This window comes from Mustela nivalis (assembly GCF_964662115.1).
Source record: "Mustela nivalis genome assembly, chromosome: 3".
Lineage (NCBI taxonomy): Eukaryota > Metazoa > Chordata > Mammalia > Carnivora > Mustelidae > Mustela > Mustela nivalis.
The window spans coordinates 115,638,561-115,648,176 of record NC_139022.1 but is presented as its reverse complement, the minus strand read 5'-3'; positions in this window follow the sequence as shown (position 1 = coordinate 115,648,176).

The following is a 9,616-nucleotide window of genomic DNA, read 5'->3' as shown; positions in this document are numbered from 1 at the left end:
CTTTGCTGAACAGAGAGCCGATACAGGGCTCTATCCCAGGACCCCAAGATCTTGACCTGAGCAGAAGGCAGACACTAAATTGACTGAGCCAGCCAAGTGTCTCATGTATTTAGTGATTTTTAAAGAAGATACAAACAAACCAAGGTCAGGAATGCATTCCCTAAACAAACCACACTGATGATGTGATATTGTTGGAAGAAGCATCTAGAAAATAGAGTTTTCAAATTTGTACTTTATCACTACAGCATTTGCTGATAGCAAAAGAGGGGAATTTGTGACTGTCAGTAGACGATCTATGATTATTTTTGGGTTGATACAGTCTGATAAGACCTAATCCCTTTCTGAGGGTGTGGGGGAGAAAAAAGTACACTCCACCTAACATTGCTGATAAAATATTTTTAAAGAAGTTATCTTGAGTCTAGTTATAGTTGTAAACACCTTAATGGAACACACATAACTCACATTTTATGGAGCGATGGAAAAGCTTCCTAGGAATGTAACTTCAAATCAGCTTCCACATCTCATTTCTTATTAGAAAATGAAATAAATTGGATTTATGAAACCTGATTTCATCCATGAAGGAAAAGAATGACTTTACCAAAGGCCAACAGTGAAGCCTTTTAGCATTAGTTATGGGTAAATTTCTTTAAGGATCCAAAAATTCACAAAAATCTTCAGAATTTGAGTTTAATTAGGAAGACTTAATTTGATTGTTCAGGTGATGGTGCAAGGTGTGGTACCTCCACAGGATTGTTTGGGTTAAGGGCACAAATTGAATGAAATGGCTGAAAATCCCCAAGAACTCACTGTAGTCCATGTCCAGTTATTCAGGGAGTGCTTGGCTGAATGCCAAAAACTCAGAGGATAAGCTTAGCCTCTAGGTAGTAGGCTCACAGTGCTGGGCATATGAGCTTGTCTGGGAAAATGTCTGGAGTCTGACTGCGAAAAATTATAGCCTGCAAAATTAGAAAAGGAAAACTGCCAAAGCAAAATTAATCAACATTTATTAAATGGTCACAAAATATAATACTGTGTCAGCTTCATTAATTGCTGGATTTAATGTTCATAACAATTGCATTACATTTGAAAACAGTTTTAAGATGAGCTGCTCTCACCAACTGAGAGTTCCTAAATATATATGATGAGTGTTAAGAAATCACAGCACGTTTTTAAAAGATTTTATTTATTTAATCATAGCACATTTTTAAATGAGTTACTCTAGCTGAATAATTTCAAAAGAAAAACTATAAAAAATTTTATAGCAAAATAATTAAATGTGGGATGAGTACACATACTAACATGTTTGAAATGATGTGAAAGTAAGAGCCTTTAGAGAATATAAAGGTCTTAGTATAGCAATAGGTCTTGTATATTTATGATCACTCCAAGCATGCTTGTCCTAGGCATTTGACCTATATCTTGACCTCCAGGTCAGGGCTCCAATTTGAAGCTCTGCCCTGAGATGATAGCTAGGACTGGTGTCAGGGTCTCTCACGTGGGTTGAGTTCTTCTGTTAGATCCCAGGGCTCTGCCAGCTCTATGGTCAGATCTGATACTGAAGTCCCGTAGAGAAGGCCTGCTGGTTAAGTCTAGTCGGCAACTCCTGGGATAACTTGAAGGGTACTTTAGAGGGCATGTCACCATTCCCTCCAGAGATGACCTGGAGCCAGGCTTCCCCACAAAGGCCTCCTGACGGCTGGGTGTGTGTGGTGGAGGGAAGCATCTTCACTCCCATCCCCCTTGCCTTTGCCTCTGGGAGAACAGGAGTAAGGAAAAGGCTTTTGATGTCCATGCTTTCCCTTGAGAATACCCTAAAAAAGATCATATGTGTCCTGATAGTTAGTGACTGTTGTGTTAACTCTATTTTATAGTAACCTGGCTCTGTATTACTACTCAAGAAACATGGAATCTGAACTTTGACTCAAGGGGCACCCACCAGAGCTGGCTAATGTTGATTTTATCATGATGGTAGGAGTATGTAGAAACCTGGTAGATTTTCTTTTCTGGTCTTTTTCAGGTCTTTATAGGAGCTTGTTTATTTATGTCAGGAGTGTCTCATCCCCAGCAAACTCTGCAGGAAATGATCTGTAAGGGCCAGATATTGTGTTGTGTTTAAGGTCATGGAGAAAAACAGTGGCAACCTCCCAAAGAAAAGACAGGCTTCTGAGTCTGGATGTGTTGGTTCAGCAAGGTCACTGTTGACCCCCTCGGGCCAACCATTACAGGAAACAGAATTAAAAGACTGTCTTACTAGGGGAGAATGGACCTCAGAAGCCTGATTTCTATATCCCGCTTGACATTTAAAAACCTCTGCTCTTGTGCCAGAGGAGAGTGAAGAAAATTTTAAAAGAAGAAAAATGTTTATTTGTTTTAAGGCTTGCTCAGTAATCCACTTATGCCATTTACATTAAAGAACCTTTCCATGTAAACATCATTAATTATGTAGTATAAGAGCCAAATAAAAATAATTATAGAATAAATTAGTATAGCTTGAGTGCACATATATTATACAGAGACTCTAGACTTTTATATTTTATTGAAGGAGGTGGATTTGTGATTTTCTACATTGGAGCTGCTAGGGTGGAACCAACAGACGTGACATTTTACAGATGGATAGTAATGCTGTTAAAGTTTAAACTCATACTGGCCAAGACATGGTGCTTTTTAACAGGTGCTCTGACTTATGCCCCCTCTCTATATCTGTCTAGAGAAGACTCTGGGTGGAGATGTGGATTGAGTATCCCATGGGTTTTCCCAGGAGGTTTTTTGGAACACGACCATTCTTGTCTTATCCAAAATCAGTGGCTTCCCTCGGACACTCAAGTGCAATCACATAAGACTACTTGGGTCTGTGCTTAAGGCAATGAATTGTGTGCAGCCTGCCAGGCACAAGGGAGGGCAGGGACAGGAGCTGGTGAGGTAATATGGCATGGAGACCTTGTAGTAGCAGTGACAGACAGTATACATTTGTATCACCTTTTGTAGTATTTCAAGGGTTTTCATGTATCCTATGTAATTAAATCCTTTACGATAATTCTATAAAATAGGGAGGGTAAGTATTTTTACCAATCCCATGTGACAGGAAACTGAAACTTAGGGAGGGAGGTCTTAGTGAAACAGGGATTAGAAAGCATTTCCTAAATCCTATCTATATATTTTGTTTTTCTCTTACACCTTCATATTTCCTTTTAAAAGTAAATGAAAAACAACATGGTAAAGTTCATGGCAATGTTTTGTGCTATGAGGGATCTTTTAAGAACATGTGAGTGCATTTGCATCATTTCCTCAGGGAAAGTTTTGTTTTACCTAGAAAAGCAGGAAATGGAGTTGAAATAGGAAAAGTTTTTCATTTTTATGGATTAAACCCATCTGTTATGTTCACTAATCTGGGATCATGGAGGGGGAAGGATTCTCACAGTATAAAGAGAGGAGAAAAGAGAATTATGTGTTTCCTTTGTTCCCTGGTTCAGATTCATACCCATTCACGGAGTCCTATTCAGACAAAACAGGGCAGCCATCAGAAAGAAAAGACAGAGGGTGCCTGGGTGGCTCAGTGGGTTAAAGCCTCTGCTTTCAGCTGAGGTCATGATCCCAGGGTCCTGGGATTGAGCCCCGCATCGGGCTCTCTGCTCATCAGGGAGCGTGCTTCCTCCTCTCTTCCTGCCTGTCTCTCTGCCTACTTGTGATCTCTGTCTGTCAAATAAATAAATAAAATCTTAAAAAAAAAAAAAAGAAAGAAAATACAGCTCTGTCCTCGAACGTGTCCCAACACCCTGAACAGTCTTCAGCAGAGTCGAAGTTAACACTTAGCCAGCCCTAAAGAATTCTGAGGGATAATTATTTTCACTGCTTTGAGCATATTTCATAAATATGTTTCAGTATTTTGCTGTATTATCTGTTATGTCTGCGCAACACAAAAGAAAGTGAAATTACCTTTTGTTTATTCAGAATAGTGCTTACTGAGTATGTACTGTGGGGCAGTGCTAGGCACCAGAACTCTGGGGTTGAAACAAGACATGCTTCTTGTTGTAATGGAACTCACAGTCAAGTAGAGGAGATGAATGTTAATCACTTTATCCCAGCAGTAAATATATACTGTAGAAGGCCCTTTCTCCAGTGAGAACAAATGCAGTTAAACTGGGAAGCCATTAAAATGTGTATGTGGGTTTATACATATACAGTTGACCCTTGAACAACAAGGGGGTTAGGGGCACTCACCCCCCACACAGTTGAAAATCCATGTATAACTTTTGACTCTCCCAAAACTTAACTAATTATAGCCTACTGTTGATCAGAAGCCTTACTAATAACATAAATAGTGGATGGACACATATTTTATATGTGGTATGTTTTATATACTGTATTCTTATAATGAAGTCATCCAGAGAAAATGTTATTAAGAAAACCATAAGAGAAAATATATTTGCACTAGTGTACTATATTTATCAAAAAAAATCTGCATATAAGTGGATCCATGCAGTTCAAATGCATGCTGTTCAAGAAGGGTCAACTGTGTATATACACATGCATGTTTATATGGCTAACATTTTATATATACATCCACATGTGTGCATATATACATATATCTGAATATACATATTGCATGTATGCGTATATACATGTGTATATGTGTGTGTGTGTGTGTGTGTGTGTATACACATACGTAAACTTTTATTTCTTACTTAAAATGAACATGTATTTTCCGAATTTGGTAGAGTCATCTTTTTATTTTATTCTATTTTAAAGATTTTATTTATTTATTTGACAGACAGAGATCACAAGTAGGCAGAGAGGCAGGCAGAGAGAGAGGGGAAAGCAGGCTCCCCGCCAAGCAGAGAGCCCGATGTGGGACTCAATCCCAGGATCCTGGGATCACGACCTAAGCTGAAGGCAGAGGCTTTAACCCACTGAGCCACCCAGGTGCCCCAGAGTCTTCTTTTTTGAATAAAGTCCATTCAAATGTATATCACCTACAGTTTCCAGTTTAAGATACTTTAAGATGGAGGGAGAACTTAAAGACACTTACCAAGTAATTTGAGTTCATTTAGATTTTTAACACTTTTTTCTCTAGTCTTTTACACTTGTCTTATTTACCACTAATCTAAGCAATTCCCACTGCCCACAGCTTTTTCAAGTCTTTCCAAAGCATTTCACTTTTCAAAAGAGCAACTCTCTTTTTATGCTCATATTTGATCAGTTTATGTGATATTTAATTAAAGTACATAATTGTAGTCATCAAGTACAACTGCTGTAAACAGGTTGGGGAACAAAAGCAACGCCCTCTTAGAAGGGCTAGAGCTCATTCTGTGGGGGTAGAAGTGATGAGGGTATTAGACTGCAGAAGCCACAAGCATCTATCATGCTCCAGGCCATCAGTCAATACGTTTTACAGATGGATTTGAAAAGTCAGTTAATTCTCCCCCAGGAGCTCAATTAAGAGTTTCTATTGTAATTAAAAACTAATAAACATTACTAAAGAAAAGCAGTGGGTGCCGTAAAGGTTTGTAGGCAGGGGATATGATCAGGTCCTGGGGTGGTAGGAGAGGCCTCTCCTAGGATGGTGGCACTTGAGCTGAGATCTGAGAGCCATGAGGCATTTGCTCAAGAAGAGGCTGGGGCAGGGGTCTGGAGAAGGGAGTCCCAGGCAACAAGAGTAGCAGAGGTAACGCTGTGTTGAAAATAAGGAACGGAAAGAAGCAGTGTGATCAGAGGGAAGAGCAAAGAGGGAGAGCAGTCCAGGATGAGGCAGAGGCAGGGAGAGGGCCGTTCACATGGGCTTTGTACATTCTGATAAGCATGCAGGTCTTTGTCCCTCTTGCCAAGAGAAAGCTGTCAATGATTGTGAAGCAAAGCGGTCTCCTTATTTGAGCACAAGCAGCCTCTAATTTGTTTTGACCCTCAAATCTCATGGGGGCACTTGGATTGCTTTAAAATCTAAATACACGATAGGCGGGGGAAAGAAAACAATATTTTCTTGGCCTCTGGCACCAGAATTTTGCTTAGGGAGGGAGCTGTTCTTGAATAAGAAAATACATTCATTAGCTGCTGGGTCAAAGTTGAGGATCCAAGGGCAGGTGTCAGAATAATAAAAGAGGTGCTAGTTATCTCTGCTGAGAAATTGGGATGGAGGGAGAGAAAAAGGAGGCGGGTCTTATATTACTTTCACAGGGCTGAGGTGACAGAGTAAGACAAACTGGGGGCTTAAAATCACAGACATTTATTCTCACACAGTTTGGGGGGCTAAATGTGTGAAATCAAGATGTTAGTAGGGCCATGTTCTCAGCTAGAGCTCTGGGTAGACTCTTTTCTTCTGGTGGTGGCTGGCAATCCTTGGTGTTCCTTGTCTCGAGGCTGCATCATTCCAGTCTCAGTCCCTGTGGTCTTATGGCATTCTCCTTGTGCATCTTCGTCTGTGCCCCTTCTCCTTTTCTTATAAGGACCCTAGTCAGATTGGATCAGGGACCACCCTTAATGGCTTCCTCTTAACTTGATTACAATCTGCAAAAACTCTATGTCTAAACAAGGTCGCATCTGCAGATGCTGAGGTTAGGGCTTGAATATATCTTTTTGAGGGACATAATTCAACCCACAACAGGTGTGAAGAGAGAGAAGCAGGAAGAATCAGCCAAAACCATGAGAGCTTATATAGCTAGGTTGGCTACAACCACTAAGAAATTACTGGTAATAGGATAGCTAAGGGGAACAATATGGTTTTTAAATGCTTTTCTTACAATGTTTTAAGATGTGACAGCCTGCAAAACATGTCCCCCATCACACCCATGTGGTGGCTCCCACCTTTTCAGTGAACTTTCTGTTATGTGTTATTTACAAGGTGGGAGCGGTAAGGGGACAAATGACAAGTGGAGTCACCGAGAAGGATTTGGGTCCCATGTTAGGGCCTCTGACATGAAGAGTGTGATCATAGGAAACCCCAGAGAGAACATCAATTCAGTAGAGACTGAAAATAGTTATTTTGAGACTGTAAATGCCTTTCCCTACCCAGATATTTAGAGATAGATTGGGTTTCCAAAATCTCTAGCATGGAGGTTTGTGTCAACCAACCTTATCCCTATCTTGTTGGGCTAAGACCAAGGTTTCAAATACAATTATGAAAATTCTTCCCTGCACCTCCTCTCTCCTCCTTGTTAGGGTACAGTGCATGATTTTGGTGAAACAAAGAGTGTTTGTGATTTACTTCTCAAAAGAATGAAAAATCCTATATTCTACACCACGTGCCCTACTATTTTCTAAATATCAAAATTCCAAATCGATTACCACTTGGGTGGCAGGAAAATGTTTTCTGAAGTCTAGTTTTCCTCTCTCATCAGTCTCCCTCCTCACTTCACAGAAAACCTTTCGGTTGCATTCCTCCACCGCCAGAAACTCTTCGATGCCTTTCACTCAGGTCTGCGCCTGGCTCTCGAAATGAAGGGAATGATTTCCTGTAGTGAGTCCAGATGTTTGTGTTCAGCATTATTGCTATTAGCCGTCAAGTCTGAGAGTCGTACAAAATTAAATCCGTCCTTGAGGCCTGCAAGGGAAGACAGTTTGATAATAGTTTCATGTCCTCGGAGTGAAATAGCTAAAATGGGGGAAAAACTACCACCTCCAATGAACTATGATCCTGCACAGTAGCTTTCTTTGTTCATAGCTTCATTTACGTTGGTGTTTAACACAAATGTCGTTTTAAAGCACATAAAAGCTTCCTTAAAACCTGAGCAACGGGCAAATGGCTAGAATAATTAATAAGGTAGGTATTTTGGGATTTGTTTTGTTTTGTTTTCTGTTAAGTAGCTTGGAGAGAATGGGAGAAATTGCAATTGGCAAAGGTGTTCTTTGTGGTTTATATGTCGTGCCTCTGTGGAAGCTTTGGCCCTGTGTTGCAGGTACTTCATGGGCACTGAGGCTGCTCAGGCAAAAGAAAGCAAAAAGCAGTTACCCAGAGACCAGGAATACAATATGAGGCTATGCTTGGATATTTAGGCAAGAAATCTCCAGCATCTTCTCCCACTTTGTGCATCCTGTAGGGGTGGTTGGTTGGAGAAGCTGGATGACGTTGTTCTTTACCTCTGAAGGATTTGGCTAACCCATCCATTCCCCCGCATTATGCCAGGGAAATTTCGTTCTCTAGCTGCTGGGGGCAGATGGGCCCTCCTGTTAAACTGGATAGTCATCCTCTCAGCTCTTGAGAACCAGTTGGTATCCTCTTGAACCAAGCCATAACAGCATGACTCCTGCCTACTGAGGAAGGGTGTCCTCCACAGACAAGGTGGTCATGTCAGGGTGAGGAATCCCGAGATGGCCCAGAGAATGCCGGTGGAATGGCCTCTGAGGTTCAACCCAAGGCTCACGCCATGTGCCAGGCTCTCTGGCTCTGTATGGTGTTCTCCCCCACAATTCCTGCAGTTCCTGCTCTGCCCTTATTACCCTCATAATAACACCTTAAAGACAATATGTCAGCTGATGTAAGAGGAGCCATTCTTCTATAATTTTGACCCCACCCTGAGCCCAAGAGCATCCTCTCAAAGCTCTATACAGACTCTCAGTGGCTGCCACACATTAAGAAGATTAAAGCAGAGGGGAAAAAAAAAATCTCTGCTTGACCTAGCCATATCAATCGCCCTTGGGTGCTAGTTAACTCTGCAGGCGTAAAGCATTCTGAACTTTTAAACACTTCGCTCTGTTAATAACAGCAAGTCAGGTTGGCAAAAATGCCAAGGAAATTTCTTGAAATGGTGATCAATTTTAAGGGAGTCTTTATAAAATCAAAAGTGTTATCTGCTTTCTGGGGAAAAGCATGAAGGCTAAAGGATAATGAGACTTTGGCAGATAGAAAGTATGTGGGGATCAGTTATTCTCATTAGTCAAAGAGACCGGGCAGGAGTAATTGGCATAAGCTGATGAAATAAAAGACATGTCATATAAGAAAAACCTCATTATAAGTACAAGGAAACTTTGGCATTGCCCTCTTGCACTGCTGGTGACAATTCAATTATAGTAGAGTCATATTTCTTATTTTGCAGTTGTTAATTGGTTAAGGCAGAGAGAATCTTTGTGAAGTTTCTCTAATTCTTCTCCAGTGTGCGGTGTGTGTGTGTGTGCATGTAAAAAGGGAAAAACAGAGACACAGCAGTGACATATGTTAACTACCTGTGTTCATCTAGGGAAAGCTCTCACCCAGAATTACTCTTTACTTTCATGATGGAAAGGTAGATGGTCGCTTTGAAGACATCTACTCCCAGGTTTTTACCTCCTGTGGTCTAATTCTGGGGTCATTTGTGGCTTTCTGGGTTTGTATGGCTCTCCTTTCCGATCATCATTGACTGTCACACAAATGCAGATGGTGAAGCAGAAAAGCCAATCAAATGGAATTGTCAGTTCGGGTTTCATTTGTACTTTCTCTGCTTGTCACCTGTTTTAAAAGCTTATCTGATTGTATATTATCTATCACAGCTTGCTTGGCTTCTCCTTTCCTCTTGGTCTGGAGGGAGGGGGGTGGACAGAGAGAGGGAGAGAGAGAGAGAGAGGTATTTAAAGTTCTTTGCCCTCTAACGTCACCGGAGCTCCTGCAGGTGATTTAGACACCACCTGGGCTCCGCCGTCTGTGTGCTGTAAC